We start from the raw sequence: 15777 nt of genomic DNA, 5'->3' as shown, positions 1-15777 counted from the left end.
CGAATCAATGTGACATGATACAGATTTCGATAAGTTGTACTCTATCTTTTAACACTCTTTCAGATCCTCATTCATGTTTATTTCGCGCTGTAACTGGTATTATTAAACCGGAAGAGAGATCAGCGCTGCTGCTACAAAGATTATTGCGATTTTTTGGATACAATGTTCCATTCATTCAAATGAAAGAGGATGACTAATCGATTCTTGAGATTTAAGAATCGATATCGGTTCGTAAAAATGAGAATCGATTAATATCGAGAAATCGATATTTATTACCGTATTTTGGACTTTTTTAGACAAATAGCCCAAAATCTCAAAATTGACCAGTGAAAAAAAAACAAAAAAAAACAACAAAAAACAACAAAAATGTTTTTGGCCTGCCGTGTCTTGCATTAAAGTACTACAAAATCAAGTTCCACTACAAGACTGGCATGGGCTTCAGCATTTATCATGCAGTCTACACTTTAACTTTGGAAGGTTAGTCCCAAAACTCATTTTCACACTCTTCCGATTCATACATTTACACCAAAAATGGCAAGTCCACATCAAGAATACTATTTCAGACTCTATGAACCTATAGCTCTTTCCGCCACAGGGATCCTGGCTAATTTACTTGAGGCTGTTGGACATTGCCGGAGGCTTGAGTAGCATTACAGACAGGCGTCGTAGGGATTTGCAGACTAGTTAGGTCCCATGAGGCAGGAATAGGACGAGCTGCGCAATTCCTTCCACCTGGTGAGAGGAGCTCGCAATACAAACAATGCAGCATAACTCACAGCTTCACCGCTCTTATACCAACAGATATTTATGGAGTTCCGGCATTAGCATAACATTACACTTAATCTGCTGTCGAATATCACAAATAGCTGCAGACTCTTCACCTATGCAACAGTTGCTAAAATGATGCCAGCATACACATTCATCCTGCTTCTGTAAATATTGTGACATTTCCTCATTTAAGCTCTTCAACCCAAGGGAATAGGGAAGGGAATGAGTTGAATTGCTAAACACAGACTTGGGATTGATGGACGTACGGTTTCAAGTGTGTTTTGTCTGGCTCTGCTCATTTGGCAATCACCACGTCATGGTAAGTATGCATGCGCCACGGGTCGCTAACAAAGCACTCGTGATTAGTTGACTGACATGCATGAGTGACTGTCTGCAACCCATGAGACAGCACCTGTGCCAAAACACTGTTCCTACTGCGTCATAATACAGAATCAACGGGATGTATGCGTAATGCGATTTATGGTTTGATCTTCCTGGAGATCAGCAGGGCATGCGGCCAGGAGACCTCCACAACGTCATTACGATACTGTAAATCTAAATTAAATTATTATGAGATCTCATTCAATGATTCTAAAAATCAAAATTAATTTAGATTTACAGTAGTAACATTTATCATATTTTATTAAATTATATGTTTAATAGGTTTCATTATTATCTCTAAGTTGGACAACCATCTTAATATAAGATATTTACCTTTACATATTCTTCTGTTATTGAAAAACTGTTGGTTTAATTAGCTTGAACAACACTGAAAATTATTAACAAGACCTTTGTCTCAGAATATAGTCAAGAATTGTAGCGATTCTCGTTTGCTGCTTACATCTACAACAACAAAAAACCCCACAACATTTTAGATCAAATAGGGCTTGGGCGCTGGGACGTGGCAGCCATGTTGACAGCTTCGCGAATGTAAAATTACAGCAAGTCGAACGAGGAGAAGCAGCAGAGTTGGGAGAAAGAAAATAAAAAAGATTTTAAAATCCCTAAAAGGATGCTGAATTTACCGGGATACGTTTAATATGGAAACCAGGGACCGGTATGTGGACAAAACCGGCACTTTTAACGGTTTGCATCCATTTGAAATTTCCAATAAACAGTGGGAGCACAGTTAATAGTAACCTACTATTAAGAGTAACAGTAACCTTATAGTGCTAACAGCCATTCACACATGTAACATGCTTTTAACCATGTTAGTTGCTTTAAAAGCAAAATTTAAGATAGTAAGCAACAGGACAACAGTACAGAGACTGACAGGTCCGATTGAAGGGCTAATGTTAATGTTATGAGATATTAAAATATGGGATATTTTTCTGGAAAATACTGAAACGGGAAGACAGCGGGAAAAGAGCTCAAATGCGCGAGAAACCCGGAAAAGACGGGTTGACAGCTAACGTTACTGACTATACTTTTGAAACACATAGTTAAAATAATTATTTTTAGCACTAGCAGTTAGGTGGAGCGCATCTAAAAGTTACATTTGCCCGGATTACTGAGTTCCCACTGTTTGCAGACTCTTTGTTGGAAATTTCATATGGATCCAAACCGTTAAAAGTGCACGTTTTGCCACATCGCATTGAGGCTCAGACAAAAAATCCATGCGTATCTTGAAAAGCGGATGTTTTGGAAAGTGCTACGTCAAGTGTTTGTGCCATCTAGTGGTTTAGAGGATAATAAAATCAAAGGAGCCTTTTACCCTGTGGAGCCTTAGCCCTGTTGTACACTGTTTACCTCACCCGAGGCCTAACGGTTAGAACATGAGATTCAATACTTTGAGCTCTAATGCTAATGCTAATTAGACTGAAAACTTGAGTCTGAGACTGTTTTTCAGCATTTCATATTCAAACATACAAATTCAAACAAACTTTTTTCACAAAAGTATGTTGTTTGTCGGACCTGAGGCCTCATTGTTAACACACATGCTTTGGCATTTTTGAGCCTTGATGCTAACATGAGTTTTTCCTTGATGCTAACATGAGTTCTTCTGTAGGCTCTCTCTGTTTCTATAAATAAGTGTATGGTTAATCTATTCATATTGTACCTGCATGTCATTCTTCAAACAGAAAGAACTGAATTAGCATAAAGTGGAAATGTTGATGTATATGTATACCTGGTGTCAGCCATGGTGGATAGGTTTAATGAGAAAACCCCGAGGAGATCTGCATGGGTCTCTTCAGGGTACATCCTCAAGTCATTCTCATTAAAGCTGTGTTTCTGATTCAGCACTATGATCTCAATAGGCTGTAGGCAGTGAGAAGAATAATAGAAATTACTTCTCTGCCATGGCTCTTTGTCTCTTCGTGTGAACTGCCAAACTAAAACGATGAGTCAGCAAAAAAGCAGCATGAAGCCCCCCTGCAGTCAGCTCTGCTCATGATTTTTTAATGTGTTGCTTGCACTCTATCATCGGGTGTGATCTCCACAGTTAGGCGTGTGTGAGAAACACGGAAGTCAATTGATTTCAGTGGGGATGGTATGATTCAAGATGGCAAAAGAGAAATGCAAGTGTCTTTGAAGGTTGAAAAGTCAGGAAAATTTCAACTAACTAGCTATTTGCATCCATTTCTTTCCATCAAACGCTCCATCAGAGCTTTGGGACTTACAGAAACTTGGGACTTGTTGGTTGATATTTTTTCCTCAGCTGTGTGGCTGTTCATAAATATTTAAAAAAAAAAATTCTTTTTGACGTAATAGCTGATTAACAAAAAATTCAAAATATAGTGACAGTCAACTCAATTGGCGATGCATTTAATATTTTCAAATTGGGTGATTTTGAATACTTTTTTTGAAAAACCAAATTTATTTGACCACTATTGATGAATTGTCTGTGCTGAGAAGAACAGACACAAGAGTGGTTCATTCTGTCCGGCCAGACTGGGTCTCCCGAGACTTTCTTTAGCTGGTTTGATAAATGCTAAATGCCTTTATTCTCTCTCACACACACATCTCAGAAATGTGATTAAACCATGCAATAACTATCTTTCCTGTCCTCTCCCCACATCCAGGCCCAGAGGTGAGAGGTGTATATCTATGCTCAGACCTTTGACAGCACATTTCTTAAGGCACATTGGAGCTCAGCTTGCTGAGTCATTCCTCGCCTGTTACCGTTAGGGATGGACATAATAATGTGTTGGAACAAGCTGGCAAGATATCAAAGAACAGAATGAAAGCCGTTTTAATTTCATCCTCCTTCAAGGAAGGTAAAGCTCAGCAGCAAAAATATCCAGCACACTGCCAGCCAGGTGGTTTAATAGCAGTGCTTCACATGTTGGTCTGCTTTATACTTCAATTCAGGCAGAAATGAAGAGCTACGTGATGTTGAAATTGGAAAATGTATCCTTTCCATGACGCAACAAAGCAATCGAATGTCAAATGAGATATCCTTGAAATAGAAATAAAGTATCAACCTCAAGAACATTCAACATTTTCAAAGGTTATAAGCATTTTGGTAAAAAGCCTCATTTCTTTGGAATGCTAGGTGGCGCTGTCTTAAAACGTTTCAGGCACCTTCAGGACATGGTGATGATGATGTCTACCAAATTGTATGCCAAAATGTCAAAGAGTTTTTACAGTTTATGACTAAATTAAAAATGGTGGAAGGGCGATCAGCATGACCTGAGAAATCTGATCGTTTTTCTGTTTTAGTGTCAACATGAAATCAGCATGGACTTTTTGAGATTTCTTAAACGTTTCTAGGAAAACGATAGTTTGTCTTGAATATCATTTCAGAATTGGATGTTGATGAAAGATTTTAATCACAAATCCCACCACTCAGGTAATTAAAAAACCCTTTTAAAGTAATTCAAATTCCTTTGTATAAGATCCAGTCCTTCACTTTTCCTTGAAAATACAATTTCACACTATCACACCATGGAAGTAAAATTGATTGAGATCAGAGTTTAATGTCAACTTTAAGAGTAAATTGCAACATTCTCACTGTTACTGTATATTTTATGTGTACACTATCTCTCTACCTGACAGCTTAGCAAAAAACCACAACACTTTTTATGTGTGAAGCCTTGACATGAGCGAAGGAGTCTTAAAGGCAAGTATATTTAGTGTAGTAAGCCTTCTGTTTTCTTTGGCTTGTGTTTCCACTTCTGCTACAGATGTTTTAAATTGCCAGTTTACTGCATTCAATTGCCCCTTAGTCTAAACTAACCTGGTTATACCAACCCGATCTCACGGGAATTCGTACGAATTTTACGAGGTGGCTAATTCGTACGACCTCACTCGTACGAATTAGTACGATTTTGCTAAATCGTACATATTTTACGAATTAGCCCATTCGTATGAATTCGTACTAATAACCTACCCCTGACCCCACCCCTAAACATTCGCCCCTAAACGAATTCGTACGAATTGGTCGTGAGATAGCGTAGTAGGTTATACCAAACTCTGATACTTAGCTTGGCCTTGTAGACAGAGTCTGGAATGCCATAATTGAAAAGTTTGAAATTTTGAAAATTGAAATTGAAAATGTATTTCTCGCGGGGTTGGACGCTTGTCTGAACTATAAAATCATTGGTTACCCATAAGCCAATCATATAACGTTTGGTTATGATGTGTGTTCTTCGCCAGCTCAGCCACATTGAACTTCCTCTGTAAACACATGTAAGATGCGAAAATGAAACAATCGAGCGAAATGATGGAGTGAACATGGCTGACTGAGTTTTGCTGCCTCCTTAAAGAGATACTCCACTTATATAAGTACATACTATGGAAGTTAATGAAACCAGAAACTGTCTGGTTACTGATATTCTTCTAAATATCAGAAAATCGGCTGAATGGATTCGAAGACGGTAAAACTCGACAGTTTAACTCTGGGGGAGTTGTAAAATGAGCCTATTTCCAAAAAAAAAAAAGTGGAGTATCCCTTTAAGCAATGCAGTCTACACTGGATGCGGCGAGGGATGAAGCTACACAACACATTACCAACAGTAAACTGATCACCCAGGCGCTCTTTTTCTGACGCACTTCACATTTGCTAGGCGGGGGAAGATTGATGCACCGGACCAGAGTCAGGGGACTTAGTTACGTTTTTATGGGGTAGTATTACAAATTCATGTTTTTAAAATAGTATTAGTATACAAAAATCACTCGTTCGCTCATTTTTGCGTATCCCAAAAATGTTACCTTTAGGGGCGAGGATCTCTTGGATCGGTTGGGACCCCTCCTCCTCCTTTGGCTCATACCAGCGAGCTAAAGCTGGACCAATATTGATCCTCGTCCAGCCTTTTATTTAGCCACTCTCCTGTCCTCCGACAAAACCTTTGGCTTCTTGGTTTTACTTACTGCTTCAGCCATGAAAACATACAGAGGAGAAAAAATAAAACGCTCATTGGGCTCTCGCGAAAGGCTTTCTGAGGAAGTGGGGGAAGTGACGTATGCCGTAAAGCAGTCGAATTTTGTAGTTCTTTTTGTGCTTGGGTTCCTACCCGCTCCCCGAAGTTACAGAGTGCCAGTAAAAGCGATACAGACCACGTCAGGCTATGGCAGACCTGTCATTCAACCTTTTGTAAGTCGATGTACCATCTCAAGGGTTTTGGAAAAATATTATAAAGGTTGAAAAAACTACAGAGTGCTGCTTTAACCTGATACTCCATGAGTGCAACCAAGGGGGGCACAATCACAACTATCGCCTTACCCAGTTTCTCGTTGATGATCAGTAATAGTTGATAAATGATCACAACATCACCTCCATTCAAAATGTTTAACACTCTTCTTGTTCGGGCTTCAGTCTGTTCTAATGCCGGGAAATGCAAATGTAAGTTCTGTGAAAATGCCCTAGGGGGAGTTGTGCTCCATTAGATTCCCCCCTCTCACACACTCAATGAAAAGTCACCACACCGATCCAACAACCGATTACCTCAAAATCTCGTCTTTAAACCCCTTGACTCTGCAAATCTAATTTACGACCACATCCATCCCTGGATTACATTCAGAGCACAACGGCAGTAAAGAAGATTCCGTGCTGACCAAAACAATGACTGCTAATAAGCAATAATCTCATAATTCAATCTGACGCACTAGCCAACACACAAACTTGCAGTCTAGCCGAGTCAGAATTTAAATTCGATTCAGTGCTACAACGCAATCCCTCTTTAACCCACATGCGATAGGAAATCCACTGTCCCAGTGAACCGGAACAAAGGCAAATCAAACTAGTCAAACTGTGTCCAAACAGAAGTCTATCTGCATTAGGCAAAACGTGTGACCTTTGACCTCTAAGAGTCTTACTTTAAGAACAGATCAAGCAGAGCTTACACATCTTAATGCTGCTCGTCCCGTTATCCGCGATCTCTCGTGAGCTCTCTGTCTGCTGGGAGACTCAGGGACAGTTGCTGGCATGTAAAGTAACACATAATGAAACGGACTTCCTGATGAATTTAACAGAATAATCAATACGTGCTGTTAAGCAAGTCATTGTCTAAGCATGTTGTACCTTTACAGCATGTACTAAATATCTCATATATAAAAAAGAGAGAATTTATGTTATATACTTGTGGTTACTATGTGCTGGACTTTTAGACTTTGTGTTGGACTTTATAAGTAAATGACATCTGTTGTGATTGGTTAACCGCATGCACTGTTGTAGTTCACACTGGCGGGCCATGTTTCTAAATACTGAATAGGCAACGATATGCAAAGATGCTCAGTCACCCGATCTAATGTCAAGACCAAACTGTGGGGGAACTCTGACTGGGGATGGAGGTTTGCATTGTTTACTACATCTACAAAGCACATGCAACTCTTTATTTCAAAAAAGCAAGGACAATCCTGTCCTCCATGGTCCCTTTAACCCTTAAAGACCTAGAACATGATTGGAGAACCTGACTCGCCTGTTCTTTTCCTTGTTTTTCTAACCCATTATAGCATCAAGTGCCATATCATTTTAAACTTGAAGTTTCAATATAGCTCATTTAACTTCCAAATTTTACATTTGTTTTGTCTTCGAATGAATGAATTTACCTGATTTAAGAAAAATGGCAGGAAATTATTATTATTTTTTTTTTACTCAACTCAAACAAAACCTCCTGAAGTTTGGATTTTTTCCTTTAGAAAGTTGAACTTGAATATTCTAGATATTTCTAGATGAAATTTTGTCTACATTTAACAATCCCAAAGCAAGTTATAGCCATTTATTACAACATTATTATTGAATTTCAGTAAATAATTGAATTTCAGTTAAATAATGGTGTTTTTTTAATTTACTATATATATATATATATATATATATATGTGTGTGTGTGTGTGTGTGTGTGTGTGTATTCAATCTAAACATGGACAACAAACACACACAGTGCAGCAAGTAGTGTAAACAAGTTTAAATATCCTCAGACCCCTGATGCTGCTTTGCCCTGTCTTACATCTCAACTGAACTCAATTCAATTCATTTATGAAAATAAATTCATGGGCGCTGCTGACATATAGCACACATCATCTGATTCTCTCTGACACATGATAATGTGCCGTTGCAGATGAGAAAACACGGAAATATTCATGCCTCCGGGGCAGTGGAGAACTACAGCACTACAGCACTTCCAGACAGGTGGCAGAATTAATAGGCAAAACTAATTTTTATATTCCCCTTTGGAAGCTTAGCTGGATGTGTTTTAGAGGTTATGACAAAACCATGTGAGAAAAATAGTACATGAACAACAGGACTCATGAGGAGAAACCAATGCTATATATATATATATATATATATATATATATATATATATATATATCTTTAAATAGAAACAGTTATTTTAAATTAATTAATCCTATTTCATTATCTTTGATTTAATAAATGCAGACATCCTTCAAAAACACTACAAGTACAAGTAATCTACTGTATATAAATTGATTTAAAAAAAAAATCAATAATACATAATTTATTATGGTTCAGATGATTTTGAATGTTGCATGAGAGTTAGGTCACATTTGAATGTGCTGCTGCATGGACAAATATGATAAGTTGTATGTGATAAGTTCCATCTGCTGTTTTAAAGACTTGAGATCATCTGTAGCCTTCATCTGTTCGGAAGTTTATTAGCTTCCAACATCGTCCAAAATGCACATCTTAAGTTGTCTTCGATCACACCCTTATTAAAAAAAAAACATTTCACCCGTCAAACGTTTCATGTAACTTACATTATGGGGAATTTCCATAGACATAATGCTTTTTTTCATTGTAAATTCTACCTCCTAACTCTACACCTAAACCTATTCAGTCATCACAGGAAACTTTGTGCATTATAACATTTTCCAAAAACAACATTCTGTATAATTTATAAGCTGTTTTCCTCATGCATGGGGACCAAAACAATTGTCCCGGCAAGAGCAAAAATTGAGGGTATTATAGCGAATACCTGAACAACACCCCTGCACACACACACACATGCTAGCGAGCTACTTCTGACTGGACAACAATTCCTTCAGACTAAAGACAGTCCTTTGATGAGATAATATCCCATAATCCTCTTCATGTCATGGGTGGTCACTGTAACCTCAGCTGGGTCGTCTCATTTACACTGCACTAATACCAGCAGAGCTCGTCCTTGAAAAACGACCGTGGGGATTGTGATCGCTGTAGTGCTAATAATGAAGGATTGGAATAACGGATGACAGGATGACCGGGCGTTTACACTGGTTGTGTTGCGGCGTAAACGAACCCCTAATTATACATGTTATTATACATGAGAATCACCTAATTATACATGATGGGGCAGGGACTGTTTGCCCATTCGCATATTGCCTTGGCAAACAAAACATGTTTTTCACAATATAACCCAATTCACAGTTTTATGTGAACGATTAGGAGGATGATTTTCAGATCATTGTGAATAAAAAAAAAAAACTCAAGGCCACAACACCCAGTGGACGCATATTTCGTATGTGTTTTGTGGCCTTAGTTCAGAAAATTACATTTTTTGTTTTTTTAAATAACTACGCATAAACAATATTCTCTCAAAAATACATGTACATACATGTTGCTCACATATTATGGTAGCCCTGTTTGTGTTAAATATAGTGTAATTTCACCAGTGACATTAATATGTTTATAAGCAACTGAAAAAACCACCCCAAAAACACCTTAGACCCCAGAGGGTTAATTATAGCTATTATACATGACAGTGTAATTGAATGAAAGCTATACATTGTTTCTAAAAACATTTATTAGGCTTAAAAAAATAGAACAACTTTTAAGTTGAACTTAACCACTCCTCACAGAATCCCATAATGAATGTCATATTTACCCATTCCCCTTCCTGTAGGATATATATGAAATTGAATAAAGTTATCAAACAGTCTGGACTGCATAAATTATAAATTCATCGAGCGTGGCTTTCTGCGCTGGAACTTTCTAGACCTCATCTGCTTTCCATTAAAACACAATACATATGGCACAATACTTTCGCCAAAATGCATTAAACTCACATTCAATCACTCATATTGATTGAACACTGAAATAAGCAAATATTAATAAGATCTGGATTCAATCTGTAACTAGGAAACAAGTCCATGTTTTTTTCCAGTAGATTCTGTCCCCTCTGGAATTCAGCTGGATCATGGAAAACCTGGCCATGTGGTCAAGATTCACGTCACACGGACTGCTTTGAGCTCAAGAAGAGAGAACGAGGGTTGCTCATATACAACGCTCCCAGAAACACCGTCAGATTTCCCATCATGCTTTGGCACGCTGCCTCCGTCTCTCTATGTTTGTAAACCTAAAACATGCTCATGACAAAATGGAAAAGGGTAGAGGACATTTCACACCGACGCAGAGCTCCCCGCCCACGGTCGTTCGGCTGACGCTTCGCTCAAAGCCGGTTAGACGTTTTTGGAATGGATGTTCGGCATTTACATTTTAATTATGCCTATGAATCTTTGAGAGTTCTGTCAAACCCTGAGACTAATCTGTGGGTGCCTTTGGCCAGGAAAGCTTTGAAACAAATGGCCGCCAAATAATGGCTGGCCAACACAACGTTGCTTCACAGGTTTTAAAGCCGCAGTGTGTCTTTTTTGTTGCACTAAACTGAACTGAAGGGATAATGACCAAACAAAAGAGTTACAGACTAAACAAGATGAGGTTTCCAAACAGAAAATACCACTGTTTTCACACAACTCTGATGAAAACAACTGTCTGAAACTGGATATGCCTTGTGGAAATGAAGTGTCCTTTAATGTGCACTTGTAGTGAACTTAAAAAATATACTTAAAAAATGTCTTGCAGATAATATAATATAAGTGAAATAAAAGGCCAACTTAAAGATAGTATACTTTTAAAGTGTACTTTGTAATGTCACATGTTGTAAATTACTTAAAGTACACTTATTTCGCATTGTTGACTAACATATGGAGTAACCGTAGTGTGTATTTACAGTAAATATACTAAATTGCACCATCATTATGAGTAATTTTAATTATATTGAAATACATGACGCACGTTTCAATAGAAACTACATAAAAGTATAATTTAGTCAGTAGTGTTTTGAAAAGTATGCTATCACAGCAAACATATGTTTACTTAGCTCTCATATTTCAGATAACTATATAAATATATGTGTGGATGGGTCAGAAGAAATATAGCTCCTTGACTCTCCAGATATTCATCATCTGTGTAAACGTTAAGCTTAATTTCTAGAACGAACGCATTCCTTTCATCTCCTCCCTGACAAAAAAACAAGCACTTTTTTTTCAGTAAAGCACCAATCTCAGGATGACAGTCTGTTATTTTCTCTGGCAGATATTTAGTTTTGTGAAAATGGGGAGTAAATATCCATTACTGGAATCTTACTTGATGAAGCAAAGCTCACAATAGCCTCTCCATTTCTCACTGCCGATCTCTTTCTCTCGCACACACACTCAAACACAAACACACGTTTGTCCCTGCAAAGTTCAGGTTTATTCTTGACCTTGATATCCAAACAGATGGTCTGGGATCTGAGGAGGACATTGACTGTAGGAGAGAGAGAGAGAAGCACACTCTCCGGCTCACCTGGACTTTACTTGACAGCCACAACACTGTTTTGAGGGGTTAGGAAACTTGTAAACTGTGAAAGACATAAGAAATCTGCATATACGCACTTTGAAGGTGCAATATAAATATCTTTCCTAGTCATAAGAAAGAAAAAATAAAGAGATATTTTTAATATTTCAGTTGTTTCTCCTAGATGAGATACGTATTATTTCAGTATTCATTTTACTATTATAGATTTTATTAATATTTTGAATTAGCTGTTATTTTGATATTTTAGTTATTTTAGTTTTTTTCATTTTAATTTGAGTCAAATTTGTAATAATTTTGTTTTGTACTTTTTTTTTTAAATATTAGGCTACTATTTAAATAAAAAAAAATATTTAGTTTTAATTCAGTTTCAGTTTTAGTTTTCTAGTTAGTTATTTAATGCTTTAACTCAAGCTTATGTGTTTACCTATATTTTATTTTTAGATATAGTTTTAGTTAGCTTAAAGAAGTCCACTGAAATATAGCACATAAGTCATATTGACCATTTTTATTGCTTATTTTATGTGCTTTTTTCATAATTTTGGAACTTGCCAGCTTCCTTTTAACTATTTTCCCTGCCAAAGTTTTACACTGTTATACGGTAGGGGGCGCTATTACACATCTTCTGAAAGAGTAAACAATCTCTGGATCAAAACGCCGAAAGAAGCAGAAACAAGTGATAAAAGCATTGCTTACGCATTTTTTTTCAAATAATGTGATCATCAAACATTCTGCAGCATACAAATCAAAACTGCAGAAAGTCACTGAATGAAATGTCGACCTGAGGTCTCAGCTTTTAGGCTCTGTTCTTTCTTTTGATGTATTGCATGTTCAGACATTCACACAAAACAAAATATTTCTATGTTGAATAGAAGAAAGAAAGTCATAAAAGCATGATGGTGAATGATTTTTGGGCAAACTATTTCTTAAAAATAGAATAAACACAGGCCTTTCTCAGATTTATCTCACACATTCATCTACAGATTCAACAATGTCTGTTTGTTGAGAACTCAACATGACCTCAAACATTTCTCATAAAACTCTTCTGAAACCAAATTATCTGAGCTATGCTACCCTCATTCATATCACTCTGTGTCAACATTTCTCTTCCTTTTGTCTATTTTTATTTCTCTTAAGGATTTTTTTTGTAATCTCTGAGCCATAAAAATCTCCTTTGGGTAAGTTCAGACCTGGCTGCAATATCATAATAAAGTTTTGTTGTCAGGAAAGATGGAAGGTGGGTTCTCAGTTCACTGACTAAAAAGTGCAAGCCACTGTCTGCGGCACAAAAAAAATATCACTACTGAACATCGCTGAACTTTTTTCATGACTTCAGCAGAATCCGTCACAAAACGGATTCATTACCCAGCACAGAAAACACTCAAATCACTGACACGGGCCGTTCTGTTTCCATCTCCCACCTGACGTTCAAAGCCACAGTGCAGCGTTCCACCTGATCTGAGACGCCAGAAAGAAGGACACCTCCCGCTTTTTTATTGATAGCGTCTCATTTCCATTTCTAGCCAGCGGCGTCCGATCCTGTCACACATTGTAGGAGCTGAATTTCAGCAGTGACCTCCCTGGATCGATACTTAATAAGCTTTTGTGCAGTCGAGCCCATTTTGCCACAACCTGCAATTTTTTTTTTACGCCCATTATGGGAAATCCAGCTGACTAGGTGTATGAAGTGGAGTCGCAGAGATGTATCTGCATCTCACAGCTATTGGATGATGGATGCCTGCAGACCAATACAAACGTGAAATACTATCATCCTTACCACTGCTTCTCTCTCTCTCCCTCACCGGTATATTATGAGCAATTCAATACTCTGCAGAGGGTTTAAAAATGAGTCAATGGCACCGTGTTCACGGCTCATAAACAACGGAATAAAAAAATAAAAAATAATAATAAAAACCAAAGTGAATACAAAAAAATGCTTGAACATAAAAGTTAATTGACAGTAAGTCCCATCATTCATATCTGATTGAGTCTAGGGCTGGGAAATATATCATTGAATATTTGCATTATATAATAATCCTGATCATTTTGCTGATTATATAAAATTAATGCACTTTTTATTTGAATTTGCCCTTTCGTATAGAGATATTTTTTTTCTAATAATAAATATATTTAAGTTGCATGATTGAGTTTAAACTGTCACGTTCACTGAATTGATTCAAAACACTTCAATGATTCATTTGCATCATCAATTAGGAACGTCCTGTGTGGCAATTTTCATTCAAAATTAAAATGTCTGTACTACAGTTTCAAGTTTACCAAATGTCAAACCTCCTTTCAAAGTTTGGAATAATTACGATTTTTTATGTTTTTTTGTTTGTTTTTTAAGTCTTATATGCTGACCACTCCAAGGCTACATTTATTTGATAATATAAATGCAGGCACAAATGTCATGTGCAAATGATTTCAATGTTAAGTCAATGCAAAGACGCGTTACGCATGCGTCAGGAATAAAAAAATCGGCGTAGAGCGCGGTGCGGTAGACGTGAACACACCTCATTCGCGCATCAATTTCGCACTAATGGCGCGAATTGAACGCCTGGCGTGTAAAGCACGTTACGCGCAAATTATTTAGTTAGTGCTATTTGTGCATTCAAGCGTTTGACGTGAATTCGCGCCTGCCGCCCGAGTTGAAAAATCTGAACTTTGACGTCAAATTCGCACGTAAATTTCGCTTCAAACTTTAGTTTTTACACTTGTCAGTTTCACTCTTGACGCGCGAATTAACACAAAGTGGTCAAGCGTCAAACTAGACGTGGTAGACGCGAATTTGAGGCGCTATTTGCATTTGGTGTGAACGCAGGACGTTGATGCCTTGGTAGAAAAACAGGGAAGGATAAAGCGATGTAATTCTAATATTGAGACTTGCTTTTTTTCTTTAACAATCTCTGATGAAGCTATAATCTAAAACCATATATTCCCGGCGTGTTTATACACTACACTACACTACACCTAAACTACAGCAACGACAACTAAATGTGTGCATTGTAAGCACCAGAGGAGTAAAAGACAACATCTAAATCCAAGTTAACGTTATTAATCCATGAGTAACACACAAAAAAGCGCAGTGTGCAGCCTTGTTAAACATAAGAGACTTCTTTCAAAAGAAAATAATAACTATTCCAAAATTTTGACCAGTGGTGTACAGTATATATCTCAGCTCTAGGTGACCGACAGTCACGTGTTACGTGATAGCGATGGGCTTTAGCACATTAGCAGCCCTGCCTCATGAAGCCTATCTGTGCTGGACTCTGACAGCATAAGAGTGAGACACAATGACAACGCGACAGGACAGTTCACGTGTTGCACGTCTAACTGGCTAATTAGCAACAGACGTTCCCATTCCCCAGCGTGAGGGAAATACTGAAGCTGTCTTTGACTTCCTCCACTCATCTGGGGATCACGAGATGCTCACCTGCAAGAGGAGCTGGGCGTTGGGAGAAGAAAGCAAACGAGATTGATGAGGCATGTTCAATCTCTGGGTTTGGTTGGCATCAGCTGTGCCCCTGGAGTTGAGCTGGTGTCAAGGCTTTATGTGTTACAAATATGAGCGAGTGTTTGATGTGAAGGTGGTGTGACAGTGACAAACTGCCGACTGTCCTGACACGGCAAAGAGAGGCTTATTTGAAGGTCCCATTAAAGCAAAGATGCTCACTAATAGAGCAGGGAACCATCTGTATCGTTGACTACTCAATAGGACCAAATCTGTAAAACTTCTTTGTTTACACCCCAAACTTATGGCTGACTCAAATTTTTATTTCAGATTGAAAATGCCAATGGTGGTTTTAACTATCATACATAAATATACTCCCAAAAGCCCAAAAGTTTTCCGAAGCTGTACAATGGTAATACCATATTACCGATATTTTCTGTCGTACCTTGGTGCGCTCTAAAAAAATGCAGGGTTGTTTTAACCCAAATTTGGGTCAAATATGGACAAACCCAAATGTTGGGTTAAAAATGTAATTAAATTCACA

General features: G+C 37.8%; 1 protein-coding gene across 1 annotated transcript in view; it reads right to left on the bottom strand.

Annotated features, from left to right (window-relative positions):
• The window catches only part of clmpb (CXADR like cell adhesion molecule b), a 117094-nt gene that overhangs the window by 27344 nt on the left and 73973 nt on the right, over nt 1–15777 (bottom strand). The gene's annotated exons all lie outside the window — the stretch shown is intronic.

Source organism: Pimephales promelas, chromosome 10 (assembly GCF_988280905.1).
Source record: "Pimephales promelas chromosome 10, fPimPro1.hap1.1, whole genome shotgun sequence".
In the NCBI taxonomy this organism is placed as follows: Eukaryota; Metazoa; Chordata; class Actinopteri; order Cypriniformes; family Leuciscidae; genus Pimephales; species Pimephales promelas.
The sequence above is the reverse complement of the archived record's forward strand: the minus strand, read 5'-3'. Positions and strand labels throughout refer to the sequence as shown.